We start from the raw sequence: 17,460 nt of genomic DNA, 5'->3' as shown, positions 1-17,460 counted from the left end.
TCAATAGAGCAATGTGCCGGAGAAGCCAGAATATGAGTAATTATATACCTCCCCTGAACTTCCTAAGTCACCAACAACTTTTACATGGTCTTCACGTTTTAGCTTCAGTATAACAGTTCTACTAATTTGCACATAAGTGCCACTGGGGTGATGACCAGAAACATGAAGAGAAGCAACAACATTCTTATTGACGTATATATGTAACCATATTGGTTTAGGACAGAGTGCGTCAACGACAAACAAGTAAGTTCCCGCCACAGGGCACGTGAAGACCCCCGTTCTGTCGTCATATCCTCTCCCATCATTTGTCAGGATTCCATCGAATTTTACTGTCTGGTCTGCTCCAAGCTTCAATTTTTTCTCTTTTACGACGACAGAAAAAACTCACTCCTTTCAAGTGTTTATGGGATGAAACTGGATAAAAATAACATTTTTTTGGTTTACAAGAAAATTTAGGAAATATGGCTGCAGAATACTATAGTATAAGGGAAATTATAGAAATTGAGAAAAAACAGAAACATAATTGCATTGTAATAATATAACTTTTCGAAGGAAATGAAAATATCTTCTTTTTTTTCTATAGGATGTAAATGAACATTGAATCGTAAAAAGATCATAAAAACAAATTTTTCCGCGAAAGAAATACAAAGTTTAAAGATAAATTGGAGTACTTTGCCATTCTAAGTGTCTTTTCCCTAGCTGAGGAGCAGATGCCATACAGTGAGGATGTTAAATGAAATTATATGGATACAGTCAATGTACTGTGGAATCATCATTGTTCGTGGGGGACCAATGTTCGTGACTTTCGTAGGTCACCCTGACCCACGAATTTACATCCCTACGAATGTATACACAAACATTTTTTTTATTATTCATGAAAAAATTGAATTTCGAAAAACAACTTGTTATCAATGAAATTACGTCCCCACCAATCCAGAAAACATTGACCCCACGAATAAAAATGATTCCACAGTATACAATATAAATAGTATTCTTCAATATATATCAAATCAAAAGCTGTATATATTGAAGGTTGACTATAAATTTTTTCCTGTCAGTAAAGATACAAACTTTGTGAAATATTTAGTCACTATGAAAGTTTGAATTCAGAAATGTTCATATGTACTCACCCGTGTTAGATATATCGACCAAGCTCTTTAGCGCTGAGGAATTCAGTTTTATGGTGGTCTGGGCATTATCAAAAATAAGAGACTTCGGTGATGCAAGTTTGGACTTGTCGTCTTATTTAGTTAATCCTGTCGAACAGCAATATATCTGCAAAATCATCAATATTGTCAGATGTAATGCAGGCTTCATTTTAATGTTACAGAATATTTTTTGCATGCTCTTCTCTTGACCTTTATGTACCAGTATTTATTCCAAAAATGCTACCTGTTACGTCCACTTCAACAACCTTGATTCAAAAGAAATGCTGTGCTTACCATAAAATTCTATTGTAAGTGTTGTTAAGGACTTTTTTTAACATTGTGAATTTTAATTGTAAATTGTGGAACAGATGGTGAATCGAGATTTCTGTCCAAACATAATAAATGTTTGGGATTTTTTAAGTTTGAAGTGACAGTAGTCTAAATTTGTTACATTTTTGTGATATTTTTGTAAATATAATTACATGTATTACAATAAATTTGTGAATGCAGTGTTCACTAGTTATATTAAGACCAAAAAGTAATATAAGGTTAAAAATCATGAGCTTTTTTTAAATTTTAAAATAATAACGTCAACAGAGAAATATTTCAATAGAAATATATCTGTGCAGTCTCAGTCTCAGACTGGTGTAACTGCGGATTAATGACCTCGTAGCCATGTGAAGTGTTCAAAACTTTATTCTGATTATGGCTTCACAAGAGGTAAATGACTGAAATAAAATTGAAATAAACAATAAATTTCTAGCTTTCTCTACAAATAATCTTCTTCTTCTTCTTCTTCTTCCTGTCCAGTGCTGACCTTGATGTCGAGTGTAATAGCACGTCGAACACAGCTAAAAGCCCTCTTATTTACAATTAAAAGTCTGTTAAAAAAAACAATGTTCTGCATGTCACTTAAGGGTGATAGGAAGCAGCTATGGTGTTGGTTAGCTGCTTCTTGAAGCCGTCGATGGTACTGGCTTCTTTAACATGATCTGGCAGGCTGTTCCAGTCCCTGATGGTCCTTGGGAAGAAGGAGAATTTGTACACGTCTTTGTATGCTGGTGGCTGACGGTATTTGCTGCCCCTTGTCCGAGTATCCCCTGGTGTTAAGTACAATGTTGCTGGGATATCAATGAGGTCATTGCTGATCTTATACATCATGATGAGCCGTGATCTTAGTCGGCGTGTTTCAAGGGGCTCCCATTGTAGATCCTTCATCATAGATGTTACACAGCCTGGTGTTCTATCATAATTTGCCCTTAACAAACCTTGCTGCTCTTCTCTGGACACTCTCCAACATTTGTATTTGGGTTTGCTGATGTGGGTCCCAAACAGTCGCTGCATACTCCAGGGTGGGCCTGACGATTGTACTGTAAGCAGCAGATTTAATGTCGGCTCTACATCCCTGTAGGTTGCGACGAAGAAAACCTAGGGTCTTGCTTGATTTGGCTCGGATATTGTATATGTGTTTCGTCCAGTTCAGCCTATTGTTTAATGTTACGCCTAGATACTTTCCCCTGCTGACTGACTCTAGAGTGTGGCCATGGAGGAGGTATTTGTTGGTTATGGGACGCTGTTTCCTGGAGACATGGATGACTGTGCATTTCTGGGGGTGGAATTCCATTTGCCATTCTCGTTCCCATTTCTCTAGTGACTTCAGATCTTTTTGGAGCTCATAATTTCACAAAAATGACCTCATTAATTTTGAATACACTATGAAATATAGGCCTAAATTACCTAGAATTATTTGACAATAGATGCAAACACTGTATAAACACATAGACTTGGCTTAAGATCGAACGGTAAACAAGAAAAAATAATCAGCCTGAATTTCCTCTGTCAATACTGACAACAGATTTTTAACGCATAGAAAATATTGCAAAATGTGAAAAAAGTTGTTTAGCACATTAGACATGTGCACACATTAAAAATCACATCGCTGTGGCACCTCACAGGTATCAAAACATCAAAAATACTCTCGAGTTAACACAATCCGCATTCGGCATTGCGCCAGCTCCGGCCATGCTGAATCCCAGACGTATATATCTAGTCCGGTCTTGGCGGAAATAAGATATCCGGAAAACGTGACAGCACAATATCTATATTTATTTAATGGATTAACATATTTCAGTACACAAACATAAACTAGAGTTATTTCCATATTGGGGGTCAACATGCTCATATTCTTTCAATATTCAACCAACTTCAATTTTTTCTGGCAATTGTGTGTGGTAAGCAATGTTTTCTTTAAAAATATAACATTTGTTAGAGCTTCCTTTTTTCATAATTTTTTTTCCCAAAAAATATTTTCCGCTAAATATTTCTGATACACCCTCTTATATTAATTAGGACAAAGAGGGCAAATTACAAGTTGACCACCAAGATGGCGGCCAACGGGGAATAATTCTTAGTTATTTTGGATCTACTGGAAACTATCTATTGCAGATATAACTGTCTACCCTTTGTTCTCTGTTAGGATGTATACACATTTGAATAGTTTTAAAACAAATCAAAATTCATGGAGAAAATGCTTTTGTAGATTTACTCTTCTAGCTCAACATCCTCCCCACCCCCGCCCACCACCAAAAAAAAAATAAAATAGTTACAGCGACAACAGATAATTTACCATGCTCAAGCAAAGACAGAACTAGGATTGTACATTATAATAATAATAATAAATAATTTAATTATAATAAATAAATTTATTATATAATATGATAAAATAAATAATACCAAATAATTTGAGCTACCCCTTAACCGAATAAATATGAAAAATATCCATGTCTCTTGGCATAAACTATGAGTCAAACAATGTCTACATACATTATTGTCAGATACAATGTTCATAACCGTCAAAAATTAATTCTAGAAAGTAATTATCTGAAGCTATTTATTATTCAACAACAATTATTTCTCATTATTTTATATTCGGCGAAATAATAAATATGGTAATGTGTATTATAAAATGTTAAAATGATTATTAAAGATACCCAGAAAAGAAGAAAGGGTTGAAATGTAATACTTTATTGTTCTGTAATATATATACGTTAGAAGTCTCCCCTGGTGTATCAGGGACGTAGCAACAGGGGGTAGGGGGGCAGGGGGGCCTGGCCTTCCCACTTTTTTCACCAGCATTACCTTTACTATAGAAAATGTTCACTGAGTTGATAGTTGCCCCCCCTCCCCACTTTTTGACCATAGTGTAGTGATATCAAAGTAAAGTTGGAAAAAATTGGAAATGAAAGTAACTTGGCTTTGAAAAAAGATCCCCCTCTGATGTTTTACAGATCCTTGTTTACTCTGCTCCTGATTTGTATTGTTTATTAGACTTTTGATCTGGAATAGCTTTCGTTATCTCCATATTTCATTTTTATCAAAATAAAACTAGAGTATGTAGAAAAAATAATCACGAAGGTGTTTGTGTTTACGTTAAATGAGTATACTATTTGCACTGATTTCGAGTGTTTTGGTTAAGATGCAGCGCTCATGTATTAATAGTCTTAATAGTCTTAAGTAATTTATATATACACAGTAATTTTATTTTGGTGAAATTTTACTATAAAAAGAGTATTTCATGCATTTTTTATCGCGTAAATTACAGTTAAATATCCTTCTATCATTTGATTACTTTTTCCAAGCTATAAAAAATTCAATAAACTATGTATATACTCAGTATATTATTTTCCTTTTTTTATATTCATAGGAAGCAGAATTTGTGCAAAACCTTTTGCATAAAAATCAAGAATGAAACACTTGCCGTGGCCTTTAACTCGACATTTAGATATATTGACGACGTATTGTTAATTTCCATAACTGCGTCGATATGATATATCCTGGTGAGCTTGATATAAAAGATACCACAGAGTCTGACACGTCTGTTTCATACTTGGAAATTTTACTTGAAAAAGACGTTAATAGTAATCTAACAACCAAGCTACATAATAAACGTGATGACGTTAACTTTTCTTCCTTACTTCCTTACTTGTGCAGCAATATACCTTCATCACCTGCATACGGAGCATATATATCTCAGTTGATTCGATACGCAAGAAAATGTTCTACGTAGGAACAATTTTTAAAACGAGGTAAATTATTGACAAACAACTTGATGAAACAAGAATATCAGCAGTTTCGTTTAAAGTCATCATTTTGTAAGTTCTATGGTCGATACAATGATCTTGTCAGCAAATACAATTTAGGGTTGAGTCAAATGCTGACTGACGTTTTTCATACTAATTGTAAGACCATTATTCATACACTGAATTGAAAACGGATTTTCGCCTTATTCCCGATCATGACAAGGAGCACACGGGGGGTGTGACCGATCAGCAGGGAATGCTCACTCCTCCATGGCACCTGATCCCACCTCTGATGTTTCGGAGGTCCGTGTTTGCTCTGCTCCTGTTTTGTATTGTTTTACGGACTTGGATATTGAACTGCTCGTTATCTCCATATCCTTCTTTCCCTCTATCTTAAAGCTTTTTGTGCACCACCTGATTGCTTTTTAAGTGTCTCTAACAATATACTATTAGCTGGTCTGTTTTTGTCTTGCAATAACGAAGAATTATGTCAAGTCACCAGTCAGTATGGTAAACTAGTCAATTTATCATTAACTATATATTTTGTTTTAAACCTAGCCGATGAATTTTTATATAATTTTATGTAATATGTTATGTAGTTTTACTCATTTGGTGGTTCAATAAATGACATTTTAGTCAATTGTGTTCTTAATACTATATATAGGGAATTTTTTGCCCCGTCTTATTTTCGCCCCCTTCGTCCTATCCTTCTTTGGACGAATTTAAAAAGGGACGAATACAGTATAATTTCTTTAACAAAACTATGACTGGGTGAATTTAAAACGAGACAAAATTGTTTTCAAGTGTGAAGGGGCGAAAATGACCCTGTGTAAAGTTATTTTACTAGAGGTGAAGCAAAAACAAGCTGCGAATAGCCTCTTTACAGGAAAAAATATGCATATAAATGTTATTTTGTCCCTTCCGATTCGCAGTTGGTTCCAGTATGTGTATCTATGCAGATAATTTGAGAGGATTTTTTTTTATTTTTTGAGAAGTGATTCGGATGGTTTTCTCGAGAAAGAGTAAAAAATAGTCAACAAACTAGAGAAACTTTTTTAAATTTTTTTTTTATTTCACCCCATTTTTCAATTCTTTTATGAGGGGACTTAAATAATGTTTTTCTTTTTTCATATCAACCACGTCTACGATAGCACTTGCACTTGTATTTACTACTCTGCGGACAATAGACTGAACGTGCACATGAACCTCCTTGGAATCATTTGCTCTTACAACTGCTCACACATTGCTTGTTATCGCAGTTCTTCTGACATCGCCTGTTATAGCAGTCAACAGGATCCATGACCAATAGGGTCAGAAGACAAAACACAACAAGTATCAAACTCGTCTTCATCTGCAAAATAAAACTGCCATTTATATTTCAAGTATGACGGTATAGATGACAAAGAAGTCAGTAACGTGTTTGTCGTCATGTACAGAATTAATATTCCTATAAACTGTCTAGTAGTTCAATCAACCCTAAACAAAACTCAACAATTTATTATCATAATGGTTTTCATCTACAATTGATATGTTTTATACAGTTTACTTATCTTATGCCTAGAAAGAAATCAAGATTATGAGTCATATACCGATCTTCTTCTTTAAAATAAAACAAAAGTCAATGATACAGTCAAAGGATTCAATAATCACAAACGCTAGGGAAAAACACAGGAAGCGATGTGAGTGTTTCCTCTTCAAAATAAAATATCTTTTGTACAGTAAAATTATTAATATACCGAAACCGGAAAACGACAATTAATCACGTTATCAAAAGGTCGTCGTGTGTTAGGTAAAAACACATCGTTCTCCAAAATTACTATTTATCAATTACATTTAAAATGCAATAGTTAAAAATAATTATGAAAAAAAAAATATTTTTTTCCTTCAACATTATATTTAGCAAATGAAAAAGATATACTAAAAATGAATATGATAATATCTTTTGTTTAAATATCTTTATCATTGTTCTTTTAATTTCGTATTAGCTTACTAAGATATACATATGGGAATTTTTTTTTTCAAATGTCATATTGAACTTGAAATTAGATTTTAAAACAATTTCAATTTTCAAGATTTTTATATCAATTTTTTAAAGGCATTTTTTATCCCTTGTTCTTCAAAAAAGGATAATTGTTAATCCAATGGTCATGGATGAATAATAATGATAAAAATGATTAGCAAAAATTGTATTCAACGTGCATAAGATAAATTTTGATCCACATTTAATTTTTGAACATGTTTGAATAAATAATTCGAGAGTTGACTGTTTAAATATCTTACCTTGAAACTTGGCTTTAAATTTCAGTGTTTGGGATTCGACAATTCAAAGTTGTTCCCTAGTACAGCTGGAAATCAGTATCCTTTTTATAATAATCATACGTAAATTTCATTGGTTCTTTTGCATGATCATGATACATTGACGTGTAACTTTATAATTTCCCCCCAGGGAAGATGATGTCATTTCAAAAATAAACAGTTATACACAGTAGCTAAACACTGGAATTAGTTAAGGATAGGATGTGGAGATAACGAACAATATTCAATCTCAAAGTACATAAAACAATACAAAATAGGAGCAGAGCAAACACGGACCTCTGAAACATCAGAGGTGGGATCAGGTGCCATGGAGGATTGAGCATCCCCTGCTGACCAGTAACACCCGCCGTGTGCTCCCTGTCATGATCAGAAAATAACGGAAAAATCCGTCGTCAATTCAGTGTATAAATAATGGACTAGAAATTGGTATGAAAAACTTCAGTCAGCATTTGACTCAATGATAAATTGTATTTGCTGACAAGGTCATTGTATCGACCACTGAACATACGAAATGATGACTTTAAACGAGACTGCTAATATTCTTGTTTCATCAACTTGCTTGTCAATAATTTACCTCGTTTTAGGGGGAAAATGGTTTGAGGATAAAATTGAAAGGTTTCCCCGTGAAGAGAAATCATCATGATTAAATTGTCATCACGCGCAGACAATATCGTGATTTTTAAAATTGCTTTCCATTTGGAACAAGTTTTTAAGCGTTTCAAATAGGATTGATAAATCGAATCTTGAAATGAAATAAATGTGGGACTGTAGAGGCAATTCTTATTTTAGTAATATTTTTGTGAAAAAAAGAAGTCGCTTCGAATGAATTCTGAACGTACAAAAGAGGAATAGTATGAGTTTTATATATCATTAATTTAAATGAAAATAGAGAATTCTGACTTTAAGGAATACGCTAATACTTGATGCTGTGTCCTGCATTCAAAAGCCATCAATTAAGTATTCGTCCTGGCAAAGAATTTCCCTTATTTCTGTTCATTTCTTTTACCTAAGAGATATTTAAGGAATCACTGTCTAGTTAGTAGAAAATGCCAGGGCATCAACGATGGCTGGAAATTACGTGAGATAATTTACATAAGTGCGAAGTCGTAATGCATAAATTACTCCACATTTCCAACTATCGTCGATGTCCCCGACACAATGACCTGGTTAGAAAATACAATTTATCATAGAGTCAATTGCTGACTGAGGTTTCTCATACAAATTGTTAGTCCATTATTTACACTCTAAATTGACGACTGATTTTCCCGTTATTTCCCGATCACGACAAAAGGCAAACAGCGGATGTGACCGTTTGGCAGGGGATGCTCACTCTTCCATGGCACCTGATGTTTTGTTAGTCCGTGTTTCATCTGTTCCTATTTTGCTTTGTTTTATTGACTTTCGAGCTAGAATAATAATCGTTATCTCCATATATTTCAGGATACAAAAAAAATGGATTCCTGAATTGGTATACATTCCTGGGTCCTATATTTTGTTGCAAATGAAGCTTCTAATAATTTTCCAAAATATTAAAGGATTGTAGACCTTCTCTTATGTTCAAAATTGTACCCGTCTGCAGTCATTCCTATTAATATACTTAGTATAAAAATATTTTCACTTTAATCTAAATTTTGTAAAACTGAATGAAAATAAAACACTATCATTACGCGGTTTAATTTGTTCATTTTACTCATTTAGGCATGCATGACACACATTTCTTTGTATCCCCATTCCTTAATATATATTTCATGTCATGTCATCTATACAGTTACAAACTTTATACTAACGAAAATATAAGAAAGTGAACCAATCTTTCAAATTGTAAATTGGCAAAATAGTATTCGTTTTGTTAGATTGAAAAGTTGATTCATAGATTTTGATGTACATTTTAACCATTTGATTAAGCTCATCTATTTTGTAAACAGTTGGAATGAACCCAAAGGGACAAATTAAATTATTTGCATTTGAAGTGTTATATTTATAGATGTTTTATAATAAATGATAATTTCTATAATAAATGGTAAATCCGAAATTTCAACACAATTTTCACTCTAGACATTTAATCAAATGAAAAACAAACATTAACAAATAAAGTACACATACTTATTTTATGTGTGCTTTTCGATTTCATTGGGGTCACAGATTTTCTTTGGAAACTTGTCAAAATATCCTGAAAGTGAGTTTTAAAAAATGCAATGGTAGAGTAACGATTTTGTGTTTCTTTTAATCCGCAAACATAACACTGAGATCCACAGATTCTGATTATGCGAAAATACAACACCGTGGAAATGAATACGCTTACTACAGTGTATATTATTATTATCATGTCTCCTGCAGACTACTTTAGCTTAAAGGAGCCATATGCATCAGTATTAAAAACAAAGAGAAACAGTTCTAATTAGTTTGGTTTAAAATCTTGTTCATATATAATAAGCAAGATTTCATTTTAACATCGATGCACCTTTCTGATTCAAAAAACTATATCTGAAAAAAAAAAGACGAGTGTTTGGTAATTGACAAGGCAGGTTAAGACACTACCTTGGCTCCTGCTTGTGGTGTTTTTAAGTACGATTTAAGAGTTTATTGCAAGGTCTTAATATTTATTTCATAAAGATATTTAATTTTATGCAATTTATCATCAATGTTGAAGAATTTTTTGTTTCGAAAACACTAAGTATAAACCTTCCTACCTCCAATTCATATTTGTATACTAACTATATCATCGACATCTATCAAATGAATCCTGTTTCTTAAATCCTTTGATAGGCAGTTTTCTTTCTGTTTCAGTATCTGAAAATTGATAAAATTTTACAAGAATTCAGGAAATTTTATATTTATAAATTAATATAAACCGTCCTTATTCACCATCCCCTTGTTATCGCCATGTATGTCTTGAATAAAAAATAATTTGTCTTGTTTTCAAATGAGCATCATTTCAAGATATGAATGGCAAACTATTTTTTGAAACATTTTTTTTTATTTTCATATGAAATACCTGTCCTTTAGAACTATTTAAATGCAACAGGCAAAAATGAACATTCAGCGATCTCAGAAACTCCATTTACAATATTAATCTGTGAAGCATAAAACACTTTTCCAAATTTCAGAGGTGGGATCAAGTGCCAAAGGTGAATTAATTGTAAGCAATCGTGCACCAGCAGGGTATGCTCACTCCTCCTTGGCACCTGTGCCCATCTCCGATGTTTTGCTTCTATTTTGTATTGTTTAATGGACTTATGATCTAGAATGCATTTCGTTATCTCCTTGTGCTTCACTATATTGATGAAGTTGACAAATTCAGTACACAGACAAAAGCTAAAAACTTGGTGTCAAGCAAGTCAGCCAAACACGACTCATCGTTAAGTTATATTTGCAGATGTCCATATAGCGACCATATAATTTAGAAAATGTGGCTTTATACGAATTCTGTTGAAACTTCTGTGAAATCAACTTAATTACGAGGGTCGTTCAATAAATAATGCAACATGTCATCTAAAAGTAAGAAAAGTAGGTAATACATATTCTTAATAGTTTCAATCCCTAAAGGCATTCCCTGTTACCAGTTACATGTGTCTTAAGTCTTTAAGTCCATGAACAGAAATCCTCAGCATACTTATCTTTAAGGATACCCCAAAGACACTGAGAAATATCATTTCCCATGGCATATCTGACATTGTACAATCTTCCTTTAATTGTTTCCATTTGTTTTGGGGACGGAAAGATCTCACGGTGGCTGCGATTAAACAAATATGGGTCATTGAAAAGTCCTGTATACTTTCTTTTCTTCAAAATTTTATTTTTTCTCTAAGCGTATATCCAGCTGCGTTATTAAGCACAGGAAAATATTATGGTCACCGAATTTTGGACTTTCTTTGCAAAAAATCTGTTCAACTTTCCTTTATGCAATTTGAAGATAAAACTTACTATTGCTAGTCCTTCATTTGGATGTATGTTCATGTTTTAATGGACCTCTTTAAATACATGAAAACTAATAAAACATATTTGCAGCCATTACTTCTCTTTATTGTAATTAAATGACACCCTTTTCTTTGATTCCACATTTTTTATCATTAATCATATTTTAACGACTATAAAAAGAGCAACAGTGCTTCGTCATACATTAAGCAAGTTTATCAATTCTTCAATTTAGATTTAAAATGTGCAATGCAATTGGTATGCAATTTAACGAATGTTCTATCTTGGGCATTTGTGAGAAAATAGTGCACCTATCTGATTGAAACATTGTTATATGTTGTTCCTTTGTCCGAACTCTACAAAATGCTGTGACGTTTTAATGTTAAGTATTTTAACAATGTCATTCCATGTAAATATAGCATTTTCAAATTACATGTGGCACATAAAGTCGATATTTTGTGATGTCCCCACAAATTTCAATTGACCATATTGACTGTTATATTTGAACCCTCGTTTTTTTCTTCTGAATTATTGAATCCATCTGAAAAGTATACAGCCTTAAAGATTATTTTTTCCACTTATAAAAAAAATTATCTTAAATATGAGGTTTGCGGAGATTTATATAAAAAGCGCAATTTCAAATACGCTCTTATTTTCATCTTCTTGGCGGAGATCATTTATAAACAGTTTTCAGCTCAGTGTAGTGACCATGCTTACTTTAAAAATGAATTTCTTTGCGAAGACACTATGAAAATTCGTGGGGTTTTCTGTGTTAAGTAGATCTTAAATAGAACTTTTCAATTATGAAAAAATAAAATCAAATGCCTCAACATTTATTATGTTATACTGAGTATTGCATTACTTATTGAACGACCCTCGTATGTGCTACACTTGTAATAGCCAGTTGACTTAATAAAAATTAATCATACTTAGAACATGCTCTTAAGTAGCTAATAAATCATCTTGTTTTCAATTCAATTTGTTGATGGATAACAGGTACTGTGGTTTCATTAATATTCGTAACTGCAGATCTGTAGCGTTATGGTTTTATATATTTGTCTTTGACCATAACGCTACAGATCCCGTAATGCAAAAAAAGGTGCAATTTACGGCGCAATATTTTTTGCGCACTTTTGGGGAGAATTTCTCCACTTTCCAGCATCAGTCAATTAACTACCATTCACTTCCTAATTCTATGCACATTATTCAACTAATCTTTATATTTTATCCATCTCCCAACCCTTTATATTCTTCTCTACAAGTGATAAACTCGCTTGATTAAAATAATTTGTTAGATTGCTGAAAATTCACTTCAAGCGAGTTCGTTGTCTGTAGAGACAAAAATAATTGGTTGGGAGGTGGATAAAATATACATATTGGCTACAGAATGTGCCTATAATTAGGGAGTGAAAGGTAGTTGATTGAACAATGCTCGAAAGTGGAGAAATTCTCCCCAAAAGTGCGCAAAAATATTGCGCCGTAAATTGCACCTTTTTTGCATTACGGGATCTGTAGCATTATGGTCAAAGACAAATATATTTAAAACCATAACGCTACAGATCTGCAGCTATAATATTCGTTAAGCACCAATTTTCGAGGATTTTATTGTTGAGCAGATCCACGAATTTAAATATTCATTGAATTAGCAAAAATGCTTTTCATTTGTATAGGCAATGCTTTTGTCCACGAAAATACGTATCCTCGAAAACGCCCTTTTTATAAAATCCACGAAAATTAATGAAACCACAGTACAGTCAGACAAAAAATCCAAACATGAAACAATTGTGTCATATTCTTTTTTTTTTCTTTTAGGCCAATTCAGAAACATTGAGTTGCCAAATGAATACACGTATATCTGTTTTTTTTTAATTCTTCTTAATAGGAATATAAAAACAATTCAGCTTACAAAGGAACACACAGCTATTACCATTCGAAATTTCAAAAGGTTTTTAAAAACAGGTCCCTGAAGACTGTATTAATTGTGTCTATAGGAAAATTCATAAACCTCCTTATAATAACTTCTGAGTACTTTTGTCTGAAGTAAGAGTGAGATTAACCAAAAAATATGTTGATGACCAAACAGAAAAATGAATTCAAATTTACGTGTTCTAATTTTACTGAAAAAAAAACAGTAGTTGTCTATTATCTAGTTCATCGTATATGACCTGCCGTTAGTCTTCTATCAATTGCCACAGATTTTATTGATGTTTCAATATGTGTTTTGTACATGCGAACGATGATATTTAAAAATACTACATTTAGATCGTATACTGATTAATTAAAACCAAATAATAACGTTTTATTTGGTAAATAACTCACTGTACTGTATGCATGAGGTTTCCCGCACAGTGCAGTGGTAAGAGTGTCTGCTCTAGAGTCCTTACGTCTCTGGTTCGAAACCCACTGTGCACAGCATTGTTAAGGCTTGAATATGGGGGCGGGGCCTAATTTATACTGGAAAAGTTTACTGTGACGTCACACAAAAATATGACTTTTATGCATTTCTCATAATACCTGAAAATAAAATAATTTGCAACTTTTAACTGTATTAGCATAATAAACAACAATATAACTTATCATGCATATAAAAAAAGTTGCTAGTTAAATCCCATGTAGCTGGTTAAAAGCAAAGCACTCATCGCGATGAACTTGTAAACATAACGTCATACTGGTAAAAATGACGTACTTCATGTGCTGTGAGAGGCAGATCGAGGAATTTTTTTTAACAATGAAAAACGCGTTTTATTATTAAACGGAATATCATTTACAGGTTTTAAATAGTCGATTAATACCAATGTATAGCCTTTGTTTAGTGCGATTATTAATTAACTACCAAGAGAATGTATTCTATTAATTATGTCGTGTTTTTATGTACAGGTTACCTATATTTTACATCGAGTTGCCTTATAAAAACGTACGCAAGGGCATACACTGCATAGATATGTACCATTTTTTGAATATAGATAAAGGATATTTTCCTTAACTTGAAAAGTGCTGCTGCTTTCTTTAAATTGAGGCCGTGATTTTATAAGTACACAAAATATTTGGTAAAAGTCAAACATATTTCAACATTGGCCTATTTACTTAAAAGTATTTAAACTAGAATTCTATTCAAAGGAGCAGTACTTTTCAGAAACTACAAAGTATACAAAAACAATTAATAGCTTGAATTTTTAATTTCAATAAGGGTATGCCCTTGCGATATTGAAATTTGTTAATGGCCTACTTTCAGTATACGAACTATGCATTCATCACGTGACTGCCCATCGATGGGACTACATGTAAACTTCATACAGTACAGAGTGGCTTATACAATGCTTTTTCCATTGTGCTCTGTGATTATAAAACAGCTTAATAAAAATAAATTCAATTTTAAAAAAATCCCCCTTTTTTCCACGTCTATTTTCCGTTGATTTCTCATAGTAGACCTTAACAGTGCTGCGTGGGACGTGGATACCAGTCCTTCAGATGAGACCGTATAAATCGCGGTACCACGTCGCATTAGATGCTGACACAAAAAGATCCCTCACTGCTCAATGGCAGTAAGTGCTTAGTATTGGACTCCACCAGCAAGTGTTGGCGTCTCAATATGAGTAATTCTCGGGAGGGACGTTAAACTATACACAAACAAAATGTATGACAATTTTTTCATATCCTTGATTTTATTATATCATTTTTTTATTTAACATTTTGGTTTTCAAATAGAAACATAATGACAACAATAAATTATGTAGTACATATTGCTGTCTCATCGTACGTTTCTCTTCAATTTGCAATGCTGGTTCATTTCAATACAGGTACCTGGGATGTGGTCTAAGATAAGTCATAGATACCCAGGTATATCGACTTTAGGACACAGGATTCTATACATGTACGACGTTCATTTCTGTAGAGATTTGACTTATTATAAATCTTGAAGTATTTCAATTTCAAACAAATACAAGAAAATCAAATTGTGATTAATTTCTTTCTACGATTTCGAAAACAGTATAAATCGTAAACAAGATGTTTAGAAATATAAATCTAAAACCAATAATGGACCCCTGGAAGCACCGGCGGTTGGATTAAGGGCCCAGGAAGAGAAAGAATTCCCTGTCAGCCATACATATTCGACGTGTGCTCTCTGTATTTATTACAATTGTCATCAGCGCGAGAATTATTTACAAAAAAAAATAATATGAAATAACCAGTTGAGTCAAAATACACATGTTCACTTACGACTAAGTTAAAGTTAAAATTTGTAAGAGATTGATGAATATGATCACAAACACGTTATATATTAAATGCCATAATTGTGCACCTTTTGATGAATATATTCCGTATAACCTTGACACACGTCCTTTGTCATCTGTATAATGATGAGGGAGATTGTAGATACAATGAAACATATGTACATGTAGATAGCAAACAGTATCCAAGATCTAAAGTCCATTAAACAACACAAAATAGGAGCAGAGCAACACGGACCTCCGAAATATACTCACAATCAATAAAAACGCAACATCCTAATTTTAGGGTGAAAATTATATACGTGATATAACTATGTACCAGAAAAGTTATTACAGTCATCTTTAACTTCGCCAAATCAGCTATTTAACGATTGAATGATTTAAATTCCATTAACGAAAGTTGATTTTTAGCCCTCTTCACAGAAATTAAAAATTAGTATTTTTAATAAAATTATTGACAATATTTTGGGTTTTTAATGTTTCGTACCTTTCATTCATAAGTATTGTACTAAATTCTAGGAAAAATATCCTTCTTTCTTTTCTGGATGTGATGCCTGTATTTCCTCAAAATGACTAAAAGACGCATTTTCATTGCTAATGCTGGAGATTCTCAAAATAAAGAAAAAGGAGAGCTACAGATACAATTAAACACTACATAACGACTTTTCGGGCTCATGTGTGAGGGTTACTACACTACGCCAAGTTAGCCGGAGGAAATTCGGTATCTGAAAAACAGCCATTTAAAAATTCCCAAGAATATTCATTTCGCTCAGATAAAGGCATTGATAAACCCAATACATGGTAGAAATCGGGTTGCGTATGTTGTACATGGCGGACTGGTACGTTTTGATTAAATGGTCGAAAAGGGGGATGTTTTAATAGTTATTGGTCAGTAAGGAGTAATGGAATGAAAATCATTCAACCGTTACATAGATGAATTTGCAAAGTTAAAGATGTCCTAACTTTTTTGGTACATAGTTATATCCCGTATATAATTTTCAACTTAAAATTAGGGTGTTGCGTTTCTATTGATTGTGAGTACATTTTATTATAATGTTAGGATTTCACATACCTCAACGCAAGAATAACAAATGATTTTAATCTTCATAGTTTGATCTAAGCAAGAAACATGAAAAATATCAATCCGGTGGCAATATGAATAGGGTCAATTCAAATTCAAATTTCAAATATGAAAGAAAATATATATATGAACCTTGTAAGATTACCTGTCTTTAATTGAATAAATTATTTTTAACGGTTGGGTTTTCAAAGAATCATCCGCAAATGACTACAAAAAGTAAAAATTGTCAGAACTGTTGAATAATTTTATTGTTACCATTTATTGAATATCCATTAATGGTAATATCTTTGTCATCAAGAAGGAATATACGTTATTTCGGTTAATTGAGCTTATCTAAGAAGCAATTGAGAATCTTGCAAATAAGGCAAGGGAAATCTTTTATTAAACTAACGTGTATCATGGATTTTTTTTTAGATGCATATGGTGTTGTATCCTAAAAAGGAATAAAGTACCCTTCAAGGATGATGAAGAATTTAGAAAGGATTGGCGATCTTGTAGCAATGATCAAATTTGAGAATAGTTATTTCTTCAAAGACATTAACTTTGTAAAACCCAAAAATTCATGTAAAACGTATTAAATCTTTCGTTATGAAGGGATTTATAAGTAAATCATCAAATTCTTCAAAAAAAGACCTGGCCTAAGAAAGATAATTTCTAAAGATATTCTTAAAGTCTGGTAAAAGAAAATCCTC

At 32.7% G+C, this 17,460-nt stretch overlaps 1 pseudogene; it reads right to left on the bottom strand.

Annotated features, from left to right (window-relative positions):
* LOC134251960 (uncharacterized) lies at positions 1 to 2,779 on the bottom strand (annotated as a pseudogene).
* Positions 2,780 to 17,460: the final 14,681 nt, after the last annotated feature.

The sequence above is a fragment of the Saccostrea cucullata genome, unplaced genomic scaffold (assembly GCF_032062105.1).
Source record: "Saccostrea cucullata isolate Sc308-1 unplaced genomic scaffold, CSIRO_AGI_Scuc_v1 ctg2479, whole genome shotgun sequence".
Taxonomy (NCBI): domain Eukaryota; kingdom Metazoa; phylum Mollusca; class Bivalvia; order Ostreida; family Ostreidae; genus Saccostrea; species Saccostrea cuccullata.
This window is presented reverse-complemented; position numbering and strand designations above follow the sequence as displayed.